The sequence below is a fragment of the Acinonyx jubatus genome, chromosome B2 (assembly GCF_027475565.1).
Source record: "Acinonyx jubatus isolate Ajub_Pintada_27869175 chromosome B2, VMU_Ajub_asm_v1.0, whole genome shotgun sequence".
In the NCBI taxonomy this organism is placed as follows: domain Eukaryota; kingdom Metazoa; phylum Chordata; class Mammalia; order Carnivora; family Felidae; genus Acinonyx; species Acinonyx jubatus.
The window spans coordinates 73036089-73054905 of record NC_069385.1 but is presented as its reverse complement, the minus strand read 5'-3'; the positions used below and the strand labels follow the sequence as shown (position 1 = coordinate 73054905).

General features: G+C 36.8%; 1 protein-coding gene and 1 long non-coding RNA gene across 2 annotated transcripts in view; one reads left to right on the top strand and one right to left on the bottom strand.

Annotated features, from left to right (window-relative positions):
• Positions 1-18817, top strand: part of HTR1E (5-hydroxytryptamine receptor 1E) — an 86142-nt gene that overhangs the window by 44248 nt on the left and 23077 nt on the right. The gene's annotated exons all lie outside the window — the stretch shown is intronic.
• Positions 1-18817, bottom strand: part of LOC113598499 (uncharacterized) — a 190929-nt gene that overhangs the window by 153511 nt on the left and 18601 nt on the right. The window contains exon 4 of the long non-coding RNA XR_003419124.2: positions 17690-17736. This is a non-coding gene — a long non-coding RNA (uncharacterized LOC113598499). The remainder of the gene's footprint in view (positions 1-17689; positions 17737-18817) is intronic.

Here is an 18817-nt window from a genome sequence, read left to right as displayed (position 1 = left end):
TTTAAATGTTTGATAGAATTCCCCTGCAAAGCCATCCAGCCCTGAATTGTTGTTTTGGGGAGGTTTTTGATTACTTATTTAATTTCTTTACTGGTTATAGGTCTGTTCAAATTCTCTATTTCTTCCTGTTTCAGTTTTGGTAGTTTATACGTTTCTAAGAATTTGTCCATTTCTTCCAGATTGCCCAATTTATTGGCATATAATTGCTCATAATATTCTCTTATTATCGTTTGTATTTCTGTATTGTTGGTTGTATCTCTCCTTATTCATTTTTTTATTTTATTTATTTGGGTCATTTCCTTTTGATCAAATGGGCCAGGGATTATCAATTTTGTTAATTCTTTCAAAGAACCAGCTCCTGCTTTCATTAATCTGTTCTACTGTTTTTTGTTTTGTTTTGGTTTGTTTTGATTTGGTTTGGTTTGGGTTTGGTTTGGTTTTTTCTATAGCATTAATTTCCACTCTAATCTTTATTATTTCCTGTGTTCTGTTGGTTTGAGGTTTTATTTCCTGTTCTTTTTCCAGCTCTTTAAGGTGTAAGATTAGGTTGTGTATCTGAGACCTTTCTTCCTTCTTAAGAAAGTCCTGTATTGCTATATACTTCCCTCTTATGACTGCCTTTGCCACATCCCAGAGGTTTTGAGCTGTCATGTTATCATTTTCATTGGCTTCCAGGTACTTATTAATCTCTCTTTAATTTCTTGGTTAACCCCTTCATTGTTTAGGAGGATGTTCTTTAACTTCCAAATATTCATTGTCTTTCCAAATTTTTTCTTATGATTGATTTCAGGTTTCATAGCATTGTGGTCTGAAAATATGCACAGTACGATCTCCATCTTTTCGAACTTGTTGAGGGCTGATTTGTGACCCAGTATGTAATCTATTCTGGAGAATGTTCCATGTGCACTCGAGAAGAATGTGTATTCTGCTGCTTTAGGATGAAATGTTATGAATATATCCATTAAGTCCATCCAGTCCAGTGTGTCATTCAAAGCCATTGTTTCCTTGTTGATTTTCTGTCCATTGCCATAAGTAGGGTGTTGATGTCCCCTACTATTATGGTATTAATATCAGTGAGTTTCTGTATATTTGTGATTAACTGATTTACATATTTGGGTGTTTCATATTGGGGGCATAAATGTTTACAATTGTTAGATCTTCTTGGTGGATAGACCCCTTAGTTATGATATAAAGTCCCTTCTTCATATCTTGTTACAGTCTTTATTTTAAAATTTATATTGTCTGATCTAACTAAGTATGGCTACTCCTGTAGCCATGATACATGATACATGATAGGTTCTCCATCCCCTTACTTTCAGTCTGAAGGTGTTTTAGGAGCGCCTGGGTGGCTCAGTCAGTTAGGCATCTGACTTCAGCTCAGGTCATGATTTCATGGTTTGTGAGTTCAGGCCCCGCATTGGCTCTGTGCTGACAGCTCAAGGCCTGGAGCCTGCTTCAGATTCTGTTTCTCCCTCTCTCTTTGCTCCTCCCCACTCATGCTCTGTCTCTCTGTCTCTCTCTCACTCTCTCTCTCTCTCAAAAGTAAATTCATTAAAAAAAATTGAAGGTAATCTTAGGTCTAAAATGGGTCTCTTGTAAACAGCATATAGATGGATCTTGTTTTCTTATCCATTCTGCTACCCTATGTCTTTTGATTGCAGTGTTTAGACCGTTGACATTTAGAGTGAGTACTGAAAGATATGAATTTATTGCCATTGTGTTGCCTATAGAGTTGGAGTTTCTGGTGGTGTTCTCTGGTTCTTTTTAGTCTTGTTGCTTTTCGTCTTTTTGCTGTTGTTTAATCTTTTCTCCTCTCAGTCCCCCTTAAAATTTATTGCAGGGCTGGTTTAGTGGTCACAAACCACTAGTTTTGTTTATCTGGGAAACTATTTCTCCTTATATTTTGAATGACAGCTTTGCTGGATAAGGAATTCTTGGCTGCATATTTTTCTGATTCAGCATGTCCTGCCATTCATTTCTGGCCTGCCAAGTTTCTATGTACAGGTATGCCGTAAACCTGATTGATCTACTCTTATAGGTTAAGGACTTTTTTCCCCTTGATGCTTTCATAATTCTTTCCTTGTCTGTGTATTTTGTGAATTTGACTATTATATGCCTTGTTGATGCTCGGTTTTTGTTGAATCTAGTGGAAGTTCTCTGTGCTTCCTGGATTTGGTACCTGTGTCTTTCCCCAGGTTAAGAAAGCTTTCTGCTACGAGTTGCTCACATAAACCTTCTACCCCTCTTTCTCTCTCTTCATCTTCTGGGATTCCTATGATTTGGATGTTATTCCTTTACAGTGAGTCACGGAGTTCTCTAATTCTTATATTGTGCTCTTTTGCCTTAGTTTCCCTCTTTTTATGCTTCATTATTCTCCATAATATTGTCTTCTATATCACTGATTCGCTGCTCCGCTTCATCCATCTTTGCCTCTGTGGCATGCTTTTGAGATTGCATCTTAGTTATAGTGTTTTTAATTTGTCCTGACTAGATTTTACTTCTTTCATCTCTGCAGAAAGGGATTATATGATTTTTGAACCCCAGCTAGTATTCTTATAATCGTGATTCTAAATTCTAGTTCAGACATCTTGCTTACATCTGTGTAGATTAATTCCCCAGCTATCGTTTCTTTCTGTTCTTTCTTTTGGGGTGAATTCCTTCATTTTGTCATTTTGGAGGAAGAAAAAGAATTAATACAATAAAAAAGGAAAATTAAAAATAATAAAACAACACAAAAAATCAAATAAAGGAAGCTACATCCTGGGTATGTTTTGGTCTGGTTTTTGAAAGAAGCTTGATTGAATAGAGAAAAAAAAGGAAAGAAAAGAAAAGAAAAAGAAAAAAAAAATAAGAAAACATTTAAAAATTAAGAAAATGTATACAATGAAATCGAATAAAATGAATTGGAGAAGGTAAAATAGAATAGGAAACAAATCTCAAAAACTATAGTAAAAAAATTTCTTAAACGTTTTATATAAAAACACAAAATAAAAATAATTGTTTTCTCTTTCTGTATCCAAGAATAAGAAAAGTAAGGAAAAAGAAAACACAAAACCAACAACAAAAAAAAGCCGAATAGATGGACCAGTGAACAGAATGAAACCCAAATGAAATTACATCCAGTTTCCCCTAGAAGTCAAACTATGAAGCACTTTATAGTGCATACACTAAGCAGTGGAAAGACTTGTGGTCCTCTCCCCAGGGCTTGGTTGGTGCTGTTGGTTGGGGCTTGGTGTAATGGCTTCATTATCCACTATGTGGCACTGCTTAGCTTAATGTGGTGGATCAGCGTTGCAGGAGAGGTGAAAATGGTATCATGCAGCTTCTCAGTCTCTAGCATCAGAACTCTGTGCTCTACCCCACCAGCAATCAAGCACCCCTCTTTTGTCTCTGGCTTCCTTCCACTCCCCACTTCTACACTGTCCACATCCAAACCATTAGCCTGCCAGGCAGGACCTCTCTCCCGAATTTTATCTCAGATGGAGCTGTGTTTCCAAACCCCTCACATCTGAGGACCCTGTAGCTTGGACCTACTCTGACCCTCTGTGGGAGGATTGCGAGGAGCAATGGCTGGATGCCAGCTTGACCCTGGGAATGTCCCTGCAATCATGTTGCTGAGGCTCGGAGGTTGTGACAGGATGCCGACTTGCCCCAGAATAAGTTTGTGCAATCTCATATCATTTGCATTTCAGTGGTTATGGTAAATCACCACATACAACCCACATCAGATGCCACTGCACCCTGGAATTTTTGTTCTAATACCAGCAATTGTGTTCTCTGGGGTCCGCTGGGACCTTTGCCTGTGAGGAGGCCATACAGCCTCTACCAAATGCCCTCCTAGCAGGGTGGCAGGGGAACCACTTCTCCCCGTGTGGCCTGTGGACCCCTCGTCCCTGGCTGCCAGTTCCTGGGGATTTTCCCTTACCACCAGAGCACCGCCAGGTATTGGGCTATGGAATTTCCAATGCTGCTCTGCCCTGTTTATAGAGTCCTAATGATATTGAAACCCTCTCCTTTCTCTTTTCTCCCTTTCTTGTTCAAACAACTGTGGGTGCTTCCATTATTTCTCTTTCTCTCCAGCTGCATTTGGGAGTACTTTTCCTGTACTCTCCCCCCTTTCTCTGTCCTTTCTCCACAAATACAGCTCCATATCCTTCGAAGCTTCTCTCTCCCTCAGTTCACCTCTCCCGAGTTCTGTGGCTTAAGTTATGCAGATTGTTATGTTAATCCTCAGATCAATTTTCTAGGTGTGCAAAATGGTTTGATGCTGATCTAACTGCATTTCAGGGCTAAGAGAAGCAGATAACTTGCATGCTGCTCCACCATCTTGGCCCCTCCAACCATTGTCTCTTTGAGACCTGGACTCTGCCACCACTTTATAGTTGCCCTTCAAATCTGAAGATGTATAAGAACATGAACAAATACTTCTGTATAGAAGATGCTCTTTTAAAATTAACGATGCATAAAGACCAGCCCTTTGGTTTGAGATGATATCTATCATTTGCCCCACAACTCAATCATAGGTTACTTTTTCGATATGTGTTTTTCTGGGTGATGTAATGAATATTTACAGTGTGCTATGCACAATAACACAGAAAATAGAATCCTTGCCAAAAGGAGTTTGTGATCTTAATTAAGAATACAAATCATCAACTAGACCTAAGAGAGTTTCTAAGATATCCCTTCATTTTATACTTGAGGAAACTGAAATCTGGAAAAGTTCATCAAGTTGCTCAGAACCACACATTATTAGCAGCAGAGCTGAAACTAGAACCTAGGACTCCTCAATTCCAATAATTATTCATTCATGCCTTCAGGAAACATTTGTTGAGCACTTCCTGTGTTCCAGCCACTAGGGATTCAAAGATGAATAAGAAACACTCTTGCCAATAAGGAGTTCACAGTCTGATGGAAGATGCAGTCACAAAAGCAGATAAATATAGAGCTCAAGAGAATGTTGCACATTGTAAGATAGCATGGGATCAGAGATGGCTCTTCTTTCTTGGGCAAAGATTCAGAAAGGAGATGATATTTAGGCTGTTTTAAATGCTGAGTAGGAGTTTGGCAGGTAGAGAAAGGGCATTCCAGGTAAAAATAGCCAATTTTTGTGAATCCTTAATAATATGAATATGCATTTTCATTGTCCCAAGGTTTCTGAAACTCAGCTCCATGGACGTATTCTTAAAGGATCTAGAGAATTTTTATCCTTTTAGAGGATTACTATTTTATTGAGGCTTATTAAACAGACATAATTCTTCATAACCAAAACAATACAAGACACATATAATGTACATCTTCTCTAGAGACACATACAGCATCTGAATTGGAGGGGTTCTTAGAGATCATTATCTAAGCTCCTGTGTACACATGTGCCATAGCTGAGAAGTGATATAGCGTAACAAGCAGGAAAACTGAAACTACATACATAGTTAAAGAGCAAAAGCAATTAAAGGTTAAAATTAGGTTATTATTCCCTTTGATGCCTTCCTCCCAAGGCAGATCACAAAATGTGAAAGCAAAGGGAAGGGAGAAAAACAGCAAATAGGAAGACTATACTCTCTAGCCAGCCTATCACGGTTATAACATGGTATTTGAAAAAAAAAAAAAAGACATTTCAAAAGGGCACCATTATTAATGCCACTAAGAAGGAATTGGAAAATTGCAGTTTAAAACATTGGTTTTGTGCCAGTTCTCTTTTTTATATAAATATCAATTCTCACTGTGAGGTTTTGCACCTTAATTTAGTTAGGAATACATTTTAAAAATGGCTTGCTAAAAGGTGTGATTCAAAGGAAGGAAAGTATTATCAAGTGGTGCAATGTTCCATAAATAGCTATTATTATTATTTAATATTCGTTAAACACCCACAGTGAGCTAAGCACCGTACTAAACTTTGGAAAGATATGGATCTTTCTCTGACAAGGAAAGATTAAATACATAGAAGATAGGAGAGCTTAAATCTACTTAGGATCTGAAATTTATTTTTCTACTCCAACTTTTCCTTGCTTCACTTGTCAAATTAACATAATTCACTATATTAGAGGAGGACTAATGATAGTTATTCCTTACCTGTGTTCAGTGTTTTATATTTTACAAGGGTTTTTATATGTATATCTTATTAGATAAATTGACAGATGGTCTCTGGAAGATGTGAGCACTAAACAGAGGTAGTTTCATGTTAAGAGAAGACCAAAAACTTGGAGGGGTCAACTGGCCCGTCAGAGCATCAAAAGGCAGTTGTACTTAGGGGGAGGAGAGAGATTTTTCAGATAGGCAATAGATGCACAAAACAACTCTCTCTACCACCTCAGTTACCAGTCACCAAAATCAATTTCTTGTGTATACTTCCAGAGATATCAAATGCACTCACTAGCATACAGTTTACACATGTGGCTTCATACTATATGCACTGTTCTGTACCCCGCTTCTTTCTCTTTATGAAATATTACAGAGATTATTTCATGCTACATTACCATCTGTAATGGCTACATCAGATATTAGGTATTACTGTACCATAATTTATTTAAATAGCCTATTCTTAAAGGATATTTAGTGGGTTTTGTTTTGTTTCATGTTTTGTTTGTTCCTGCAAACTTCTGCTGTTATCATGATTCAAGTAGATATATAATTTCCTATAAGGGAATTGCTGGGCCAAAGTATATTTGAATTGCTAATTTTGGTAATTGTTGCCAAATTCTCCTCTGAAAAATCTATATTGATTGAAATTCCCAGCAGCAATGTATAGGAGCACCCATTTCCCCACTGTCACTAATGCAATGTTATCAAAATTTGTGGTCTTTGATCATCTGATAAGTGAAAAATAAGATTCCATGATAGTTTCATCTGCCTTCCTTCTAATTATGACACTGTTTGAATTTTTTTTCAAGGTTTAAAAAACTCCAGTATTTCCTTTTCTGTGCACTCTGTTTATACCATTTCAGTTTGTCTTTCGGAGTGGTTGTTCTTTTACTGGTTGATTTTTGGGAATTCTTCTCATAATAATGAAATTAGTCTTTAGTACATAATCTGAATTACATATATTTTTTCCTAATATGTCATTTACCTTTTGACTTTTTTAATGACATTTTTTGCCTTACAAATTTAGGTTTAATTGTTTGACAAATTAATTTAAACTAATTAATAAATTAATGAATTAATCAATTTGGGTTTACTTACCTATAAAATTATTTACTAATACAAGATTATTTAAAAAAGAAATTCCTTCATTTTCATCCAGTACAATGATTTTATAGGTAAAATATTAATCCATTTGGTATTTATTTGATGTGAGATAGGGATCTAACTCTGGTTTTTTTCTTGATGGGCACTAAGTGGTCCAAAATACAGTAATGAATAATATAATTCACCTTCCCCCCCCATGTGAAATGCCACCACCATCATATATTAAATTATTTTATAAAGAGTAGTGCTTTAGTAAGACTATTATTCAGTTTAGGAATCTAGAAATTCCTCTGGGTGAATTCACCACAATTGGTGCTAAATATGACCTACTGAATCCAAGTAGATGTATGTGGCAAGGAACACAGAAAAAGTTATATGCAGGAAACAGGCAGAATGCATAGCTGGAATTCAGATAGCAAATAGGAACAATGAAAAGTTGAGATCAAAATATAAGGGGAAAAGTAGAGAAGATTCCAAAACAAATGTCTGAATGATACAGAGGGTAATAGGAAGAGACATATTCCAGTTGCCTTCATGATAAAGTCCAGACTCCACCACGTGAACTCTCATACCTGTCTTATCTGGCTTCTACCTACCCTTCTAGCCCAGGGCATGTTCCCCTTAACTTTTCTTTCAGATTTCAGCTTACACATTATTTCCCCAGTCTTCTTCCCTGACCTGGCCAAGACTGATATTCCTCTTATGTGTCTCTGCATGATTCTGTACTTTAGACTCTAACAATCTAGTCTCTTAATGCTTTCACCCCTGTTGTGGACATTTTCCTTCACTCCCCAGATTTTGTAGCTCTTTGTCCTGGTAACTAGATTTCTCTCCATGCGTCTTTGTGTGTGTGTGTGTGTGTGTGTGTGTGTATCCGTGTGTGTGTGTGTGTGTGTGTGTGTGTGTGTGTGTAGATAGAGGAGGGGGAAGGGGGTAAATTGGACCTGATCTGTAATTAAGCAACTGGTGCTTCTTTCTTTTTTTAATTTTTTTTTCCAGAGCACATCTGACTCACAATGTTACATTAGTTTTGGGTATACAGCATAGTGATTCAACTTCTCTGTACATGATGCTGTGCTCATAGTTGGAGCTTCTTATGAGGTAGGCTCAGTCTATTTCAACACAACTTTCACATTCAGGTTTCTGTATCCACTACTTGGTCAGAAACTCCCAAATACCATTGGGCCCACATGCACAGTTGTCAGTGCAGCACTAAGCCCTAGAGTGGTTTTCATCTCACAAAGGAGCAGACTGGGCCATAGTCCACTTGGGCAGCCAGCTCATCTCCTGAGTATCTTCAAGGGAAGGGTTTGGCAAATTACAGGCCATGAGCCAAACCTCCCCCCTGCCTTTTATACATATATATATATACATACATATGTATGTATATATATATATATATATATATATATATATATATATATATATGTAAAGGTTTATTGGAGCACACATGCCATGATAATGATAACTACATATATCAAAAACTTATTCTTAGATCTGATTATTTCACTGTTTTTCTGATACAGTTTAACGCCCTTCAGAATCTTTATGGATTATAGAACTCTCTAAACTCTGAAAGGAAGATATCATAGCTATGAGAGATTACTCTGAGTTCTGCAAATAAAATTATGTTTTTATTCAGCCTCCAATTGTCTCTGCTAATGAGAGAATGCAAAGTAGTGGATAATCAAAAGTCATACGTGTTTGGAGACTTTGTTCTATGATGGGTGCAGTAGTAAATTTTCCTTCCTAATTGCATTTTCCTACAGTGGCACCAAAATGAGCTTGGATTGTCTGAGCATATATTAACTGGGAGACAAAGATGATAATTATTGTGCTGGGCAGGAATAGAAGCCATTTAAAAATGTTTAAAAATTTCATTTTCTATTATCCTCAAAGCAGATAATCCACAAAGCAAAGGGGTGAGGGTCAATTGAGTATAAGAAATTTTTTGTTCTAGTGCACCATTATGATTTTTTACATAGCATTATAATTTTTATTTTGCAATAATTTTTTAAAAATCTTGCATACTTCAGTTAAGACATTCATTAACTGTAAAATTTTATACCAAATAATCTCATGTTTCAATTACTATCTTCTTAAAATAGTTCATGATGTCTAAAGCATTATTTATTCTATTCATAAGTTAATGCTGTTTAAATTCTGTTAGCGAAATGTATTAAATTTTTTTATGCATTTTTTCACCCTTCATATTTTTAGTTATGCAAGGTTTAAAGGTCAGGCAGAGCATTTTAATACTTTGGGCATTCTTAGAAAAAAAAATTTACCTAAACTGGATGAAGCAAACCATTTTTACAAGAATCTGGAACCCTTGTTGTGGTTGGTGGTTGTACACATTGATATATTATTTCTGGAGATCAGTTTTCCTATTTGTATAAAAATCCATGAAATATTTAGCATTTGACTCAATTACACTTTGAGGAGTTGTCTTAAGAAAATAATTAACACAGGGGTGCCTGGGTGGCTCAGTTGGTTGAGCGTACGACTTCGGCTCAGGTCATGATCTCACAGCTCGTGAGTTCGAGCCCCACGTTGGGCTCTGTGCTGACAGCTCAGAGCCTGGAGCCTGTTTCAGATTCTGTGTCTCCCTCTCTCTCTCTGCCCCTAACCCATTCTCACTCTGTCTCTATCTCTCTCAAAAATAAATAAACATTAAAAAAAATTTTTTTAAAGAATTAACACAAAAAAATGTCATTGCAACACTGTTTATTATAGGGAGAAATCTAAATTTCTAGCAGTAATAGCATATCTATAACTTCAGAAATCATGTTTTCAAAGATAAGTTCATAGCCTGGCAAGATGACTATAATGTAATTATTATTAAGTAAAATTAAACACACACACACACACACACACACACACACACACACACACACACAAAGGCAGAGCATTATCTCATATATCTATATGCATGTGTAGGGGCAGGGGCAGGAGCTGGAGGAAGGAATGTGGAAGAAAATTTGCTAGTGATTATTAGAGTTGTGAGATGATAATTTTTACTTCTCATTTTCAACTTCTACCATCACAAATTTCTGTAACACAAAATTCTGTAGCTTATATAAGAATGAGTTTTATTTCAATAACTAGATGCTGGTTCCCAGAGCAGGTAGATTAGGTAAACAGCCCTCTTTAGAAAATGCTTTCTACAATTGAAACTAGACCACTTTCTCACACCATTCACAAAAATAAGCTCAAAATGGATAAAGGACCTGAATGTGAGACAGGAAACCTTCAAAACCCTAGAGGAGAAAGCAGGAAAAGACCTCTCTGACCTCAGCCGTAGCAATCTCTTACTTGACACATTCCCAAAGGCAAGGGAATTAAAAGCAAAAAGGAACTACTGGGACCTTATGAAGATAAAAAGCTTCTGCAAGCAAAGGAAACAACCAACAAAACTAAAAGGCAACCAACGGAATGGGAAAAGATATTTGCAAATGACATATCGGACAAAGGGCTAGTATCCAAAATCTATAAAGAGCTCACCAAACTCCACACCCAAAAAACAAATAACCCAGTGAAGAAATGGGCAGAAAACATGAATAGATACTTCTCTAAAGAAGACATCCAGATGGCCAACAGGCACATGAAAAGATGCTCAACGTCGCTCCTCATCAGGGAAATACAAATCAAAACCACACTCAGATACCACCTCACGCCAGTCAGAGTGGCCAAAATGAACAAATCAGGAGACTACAGATGCTGGAGAGAATGTGGAGAAACGGGAACCCTCTTGCACTGTTGCTGGGAATGCAAATTGGTGCAGCCACTCTGGAAAACAGTGTGGAGGTTCCTCAAAAAATTAAAAATAGACCTACCTTATGGCCCAGCAGTAGCACTGCTAGGAACTTACCCAAGGGATACAGAAGTACTGATGCATAGGGGCACTTGTACCCCATTGTTTATAGCAGCACTCTCAACAATAGCCAAATTATGGAAAGAGCCTAAATGTCCATTAACTGATGAATGGATAAAGAAATTGTGGTTTATATACACAGTGGAGTACTACGTGGCAATGAGAAAGAATGAAATATGGCCCTTTGTAGCAATGTAGATGGAACTGGAGAGTGTGATGCTAAGTGAAATAAGCCATACAGAGAAAGACAGATACCATATGGTTTCACTCTTATGTGGATCCTGAGAAACTTAACAGAAACCCATGGGTGAGGGGAAGAAAAAAAAAAAAAAGAGGTTAGAGTGGGAGAGAGCCAAAGCATAAGAGACTCTTAAAAACTGAGAACAAACTGAGGGTGGATGGGTGGTGGGAGGGAGGGGGGGGTGGGTGATGGGTATTGAGGAGGGCACCTTTTGGGATGAGCACTGGGTGTTGTATGGAAACCAATTTGACAATAAATTTCATATATTGAAAAAAAAAAGAAAGTGCTTTCTACAAAGAGTCTGTAAGACTGAATCTTGTTTTACAGCTGCTATTTCTCATTAGCCAGTTCGTTATCATCATTGCACTTTACAGCTTGGTCTATGATGGAGAAATTATCTAGCAAGGTTGGATACTTCCTTGGTATTCAGAAGGATTTACCTTCCTGGAGAAAAATACTCCCTTTCTCTCTCATGTCTCTCCTATGCTACGATCCACTTTCTCATCTTAAATACTTGGCTTAAAACATAGTAGGTGCTATGCTTCTTGTCTAGAAGCAGGAAGATCTGTTAGGGGACTGTTATAATAGTCTGGGCAAGAAATGATAAATCTAAACCAAGTCAGTGGTTTATCACCTCCCTCACATAGACATCTTCCTTACTCCACTCAGGCCATGATCATATATGGATGTTCTCCTCACCCTGTTCAGTCACAAAACCCCATGCCAAGTTACTCTACATAATCCCTTCGTTGTATACCATCTTCAACCTGTTCTATCTCTGACACCCCCATGCCAGGCCACTGGCCCCCATGTGAATGCCAACCTTACCCTGCTTGCGCTCCAGTACCCACCCAGGCCATCCTACATGTGTACCCTCCTAACTCCACCAGGGTGCCCCATACATGTTTTTCCTTATTTACAATAATAAATTATTACAAATTTTAAAATAATAAAATTTTTAGTTAAAGGAAAAGAGACACTGGTAGAACTTTTAGTCTAAAGATATTCTAATACCTTAAAGTCCTTGGCCAAACCCTGACTTTATTAGAATATGTGAAACATACTCAAGGAACATAGATTCCTTCTTTTGCTACAGTTATCAATGTAATCATTGTTTAAAAGAGTAAACATATCAGTTTTACATTAAATATCATGCACATGCAGCCACACACTCATATTCTTTCACTGTCATTCATTCCTCTAAGGATCAAAAATTGGCAAAAGATGGGTACCTGAATGGCTCAGTCCACTGAGTGTCCAACTCTTGGTTTTGGCTCAGGTCATGATCTCACAGTTCATTGGTTTGAGCCCCACATCAGGCTCTGCAGGCTCTATACTCACAGCACTTGGGATTTCTCTCTCCTTCTCTCTCTGCCCCTCCCCCACTTGCACGTGCATGCTCTCTCTCTCAAATAAATAAACTTTTTAAAAATTGGCAAAAATAATAAAATTATTAGCATTTTTAATGAAAAGTACTGCCTATTGCATTCTGTTGCTAAGAGTCTTCTGCTACAACAAGAATGATGGTAACAACAAAGAGGATACAAGGAAGGTATTAGGGAAGACAGAAGGAAGGAGAGAGATGAGAAAACAAGAAAGTGAAAAGGTGGGAACAAGGAAGGTAGCAAGAAGAGAGACAGAAAGAGGAGACCTAGGAGAGAAAAGACAGAAGAGGGAAGCTAAATGTGAAAAGGAAGTGTCAAGATGACATTCAGGAGAGTCTGACTTGGCCACCAAATCCCATGGCACAGGGTTCTAACCCTGTGCCCCAAAGCAGTGTCATTGTCTAATCAGCCCCAAAGCAGTGTCATTGTCAAAATAAAAACATATCTACTCCAAGATTGCTGACAAGTAATGGAGAAACTGTTAGTTCATACATTTCTTTAATACACAACTGAATGAAGCTGACATCCAGAGTTTGGTACAGCCAACTTCTGGATGTTGTTTATGTATTTGTTTAATGACACCTTTAAATGATTCCTATTTTGAGAGTCACTTTTAGAGGCTACACAAGAATCAGCATCTGCAAATGGTGAGAAAGTTCTTGGTTGGTCAAAACTTCAATGAGGAAGAATATGGATATTATATGTATAACTGGAACACTTGCAATGCTTTGCCCACATCTCATTTTGCTGCTTTGATAAAGAAAGAACTACATATTCCGTAAATAATGATGTCCATGTTTCAGATTCAATCCCCTACCAACCATGCTGAAAGATGTCTTGTCCAGTGTTGTGGTTCTTGTTAAAGCCAGGGTATTAAACCATTCCCTTTTAAACAGTTTTGTCTCAAAAAAGTATAACAGAATATAAAGATTTTTCTCTACTATTCATATGATTGTTAGATTTACAAAAGAGTATTCTTGAAACACAATAAAACTTAAGGCAAAACTTTTAGAGAAAAGGGATACCCTTTCCCAGAGTAACTCAACAGAGTTATTTCATGGGTTAGGTTAATTGGCAGATATTTTTAGCTGAGGTGAATCTTTCTATATATTTCCTGTTGGTGCTATTATAAATACTACCGAAGATATCAAGAGAGAACGTTACCTTCCCAACATCCGTTTCTTTTTTTTCCTTCCTAATAGAATCCTGATTTTGTTTGGATAGCGCTGTCCCCACCCATCCACCCTCCCCCCAACCCAATGACTGAGGGATAACAGACCTCACTGTCAAGTTATTCCTGCTTCACAGAAAGCAGTCAGCACATGACATGGCTCTGGCTCCTGCTGTAAGTAAAGAAGACACTGGTCTACATTTGTCCAATTATAGTTGGGGGAAAGGGTTTTCTCTCATTTAGGAGGTGAGCAAGAATGTATGTTGATTCAGATAGTGCTGGTATTGTATAACCATAAGAGTAGCAAGTCTAAATTCAACACTCTCACACTGAGGATAACAGAGCAGAAATATAGAGCATGGATCCTTGATGGTCACCATTGAATTATTGCATCACCAACCTGACCAAAACTAATTCTACTTCTGGACTTTCTGTTATGTAAGATAATTAACTTTTTTACTGTATAATTTTTTCTTGAATTGGGCTTTTTTATTTGCAGCCAAAAGCATACTAGTTGATCAAACTATGTCCAAGCTCCAGTAGGAAAGCCAGAATTGCACACAGACATCCATGCCAACCTTGCAGTGCTAGGGAAGGTGCTTTTATAGGTTATAGTCAAGAGTTACATGGCCTTCTCAGTGTCCCTGCAGAAAGAAATCTGAAAATAATTGGAAATACTGGAGACTTCTCTCACAGATTCCTTCTATTTAGACAACTTTAAAACTTAAATGTGGACTCACAGTCTTTTCTTTTCTGGCATAGAGGAAATCAATAATGCAAGCTTTGCAAAGGTAAACTTATTGATTTGAGGACAAAGGAAATGATGCTATATAAATTCAACCAAAAAGAGTCTTGGGAAATGCTGATATTCTTTGACAACAATCTACCTTTGAGTTATAGTTTTTTAGCACTAGCTGCCATCAAAATTAAAATGTCAAAATCAGCTTAGTGCCCAAGATAAATGTTCACGTTGCTATGACAACCTCTTTTTCAAGTTTAACATCAGAAACCTTAATTTGGGCAGAGTTAATATTTACTTTGGGAGGTTTTTTTGGGGGGGAGGGGGGTTGTACAAATTAGACTTGTTTCAATTATTTCCAGAATATCACTATTAGATTTTATATTATCTTTTCCATAAATATTATATGATCAAAATCAATTTCCAGTTTAGTAACATAAATCACATGCAAATTTGTTATATATGTGTTTTATATACTGTTCTAGGGAGAAAAATTCTATTTTCATCTGATTCACAAAGGAGTCATGACTCAAAAAGTTAAAGCTATTGCTGGAGACTGAATAATAACTGTAGGTGGTCAGAGAAATTACCATGAAAAGGTAAAACAGAAGGAATAAAATTAGATGTATTTTTTAAGTTTTGCTGCAGTAAATACAATAGAGGACAGATATATGGAAAGTGCCTCCTGGATACGGCAAGTGGTTATATATGTATTTGTATCTGTTACAGTTTGTTGTGGGAAACACTACAAACACACAGGAAGCCACTGGAGCCTTTAAGATATTTAATGACAATATATTGTGGTACATGTACAAATTAGATGTGTATCTGTCAGTCAAAGTCCTGGCAGGACATTTGAAAACAAAAATGGAGACATTTGGTTCTACAACAACTTTGGTACACATTTTGGGCTAAGATGTATATTTTAGAATCCTTTCCATTTTGTTAATGTTAGTTTTTAGTCATTATACTTCATGTTGACAACTTTTGAATATAAACAAATACGTGTTTCATAATCATTAACTTTCTCATAGTAAATCCAATCCTTTTTTCTTCAGGCAAAAATATTCTTCTAGTTCCAGAAACCTGGCACTACTTTATTACTGTCAAAGAGCGAAGTGTTTATGTAAACTTCAAAGACAATTTGCATTGATTCCATTTCTAAACTATACTCTTTCACGTTGGATTCATATTTCTCTTTTAAGTTGTTATGAACATAAATTGTGTGTGGAGTGTGGGTAGGTGCATGAGTGTAGTTTACTGAGCTGATCAATGGAGAATCCATGTACACAGACGATCTCAAGCCACCACCAGCTCATCATGTCTGTGTCTTTCCAGGAACTGACTGAATGGGTTGTTTGGTGCAATGGAAAGTGTTCTGGACTTTAGGTCTGGAGGTAATGACTATTATTAGTCTTTTCATTAACAAGCTGTAGGACTCTGGCAAGTCCCTTCACCAGCTTATCTTTTATTTCCATAAAAGGGGTTGAGGCACGGAGTCTCTGATGTCACTTCTAGCTTTAAAATTCTGTGGTTCTCACTCATGTCCCTAATTATCATGCCTAATAGAAGCCATAAGTTTTGCTGCTTTAGTTTGAAAGGGCCTTTTTCAAACTGACATTGAGAATGCTAAATACACTATTTTAAAATTTAGATAAAGAAATTAGCAGATGATATTAAAATACAGCAAATCTCCAGTGACTTTTTGAGTCTAACAATTACAGCTTCCCATGAACTTTGACATTTTCCTGAATTGCATAAATTATGTTTATCAATTCACAGGTAAATATTTATATGCCTAAGTAATGATTCAACAAAACTATGAGAAATGAAGAGGATAATTTACACTCTAGAGTAGATATGTATTTTTAATTCAGCTTCATTGAAGAAACTCTCCTTAATATCCTTAATATCTTCTTCAATGTCTTAGAACAAAGGAAAGAGCTATTTATCCACTGCAAAGGCTGAAGTATTCCATGCAAGCTATCACATGGGTATTCAAAAAACATTACTGCATTGTATAAATTCCTATGTACTTAATACTTGCTATTCACTGTATTAAGTGTATTATGTATATTGTTTAATTCTCACAACTGTTCTTTGACATTATCTCCATTATTTCTGGTCTCAAAGAAGTCAAGTAATTTAACCATAGACAACAGCTAGTAAGGGACAGAGCCAGGATTTGAACTTAAAATTCTAAAGCCAGTGCTTTTAATCTTGCTACCCTAGTATCTCTGGCAACACTGCCCAGACATATCCACTACATCTCAAATACTTCATCATTTTTCACAGATAAGGAAGCTGTTCACTTAACTTTGCTTTCTCCCTTGAGTGATGCCTCTGCACACTGAACCCCTCCACATGTCCCTCTAGCAACATCCACTGATACCTCAGGAACGAGAATGAAGTAGGTTTGGCCTCAAATGTCAGTGTTCTCAAGCTCTGTAACAGGGCAACTGACACATCAACATGGCATGTCTTTTGACATCAAAAGCCCTATCTCTTTTCTCTTGATTATAGACCACATTTTTTTGTAAATATCTACCTCGTCTCTCCTTCCACCATAATTACCCAATTGTCCCTACTCCAATTTTCTCTAGAAGACATCTACCTTCTAAATGCGCTTTAGAAAAGTTTTGACCTTTACTGGTCTTTGAGAAATAAAGAAAGATTGGAGGCACTGCCCTGGACTAATCCACTTCTGTCTTAGACTGGATCTCTTGAAAACATTCTGAGATGAAGAATTGTGTGCATAAGGATGGTTAGGGAGTGCTCTCAGGAGATACACTGCAAAGAAGTGAGGAAAGGACTGAGGAAAGGAAGACCCAGTGATAGTTCAGCCCTGGGGAGGGGTCTGGGTGCACTATAACCCTTGTCAGACTGGTGGATCTAATTTGTGTCTTCAGTTTAATTATGTTTCTCTTCCAGAGAAAGGGCTTTTAAGGTTATAAAGACCAGTCTGAAATCTGACTATGCAGAATTTAAGAGCCTGAGCTTTCTCTCCTGGGAAAATAAATGGAATAAAGAAAGATTATGAAATATGAAAGTTCTAAAAATAATAGCAGATCAAATAATTTAGTTATATTCTACTTACCATGAAGTTTTCACACCCTGAGCCTCCCTGTGTGAAGTCTATGTTATCTGATTAGAGAAAGCAGAAAGAGAGAGAAAGAGAGAAGCCATATGAAAGAGAAGCTTAGTTAAGGATGGCAGACTGCACTGCAAATTCAGAAACGTCTTTAATATGTACAAGAACTGGTGCAAATTCATCTTTTGTTTTCTATAAATAATCCAGGTTTGATGATCTTAAACTATTGGTAAGAATATCTTTCCCTTTCATCTTTCCTGGACTTGAGCCAGGAAAGAGTTAACATATAACTCTTTGTTGTTTCAATTGAATTTAGCAAAACCCAGAAAGAAAATTCCTTCCTAAGGCATAATTAATTTCTACAACATGTTGAAATAAGAGCTGCTAACTTAGGCACATACACATATCCCTATTGCTAGGTTCTCCTGGTTGGATTTTAAAGATATTCTTTCAAAGAATATATAAAAGTATAAATATATTTTTAAAGATATTCTTCCAAAGATAGACATATATAGATATAGATATAGATATAGATATATAGATATAGATCTCAAGTTCTAGAATAAGGAAGATTTATTTTTAAGGGTTTTTTTAAGTTTATTTATTTTGAGAGAGAGAGAGAGAGAGAGAGAGAGAGATAGCACAAGCAGGTGAGGGGCAGAGGGAAGGAGAGAAAGAATCCCAAGCAGACTCTATGCCATTAGCACAGAGCCAGATACAGGGCTTGAACTCATGAACCATGAGATCATGACCTGAGCTGAGATCAAGAGTCAGATGCTTAACTGACTGAGACACCCAGGTGCCCCTAGAATAAGGAGGTTTCACTGACTGAAAGATATTGAGGAAAACATAAAGCTCTTATTTAAAAGTATCAAGTCAAATACATCGGTGGTATAATCTAGGCTGAAAACAATTATTTACTTTTCTCCTGATGGGAGATTATATGATAAATATGCAAATAATGTTGATCAAACTAATATGGTCAAATAAATTAATAACTCTATAAACACTAAAGGTTTAAGGAGTGTTTCCATGTAAAGAATAAAGAGGTATGCATGTATGTATGTATTTAAAACATTTCCCATAAGTTACAGTATCCTGGGAATTATATAAAATGTACTTTTAAGTACATTT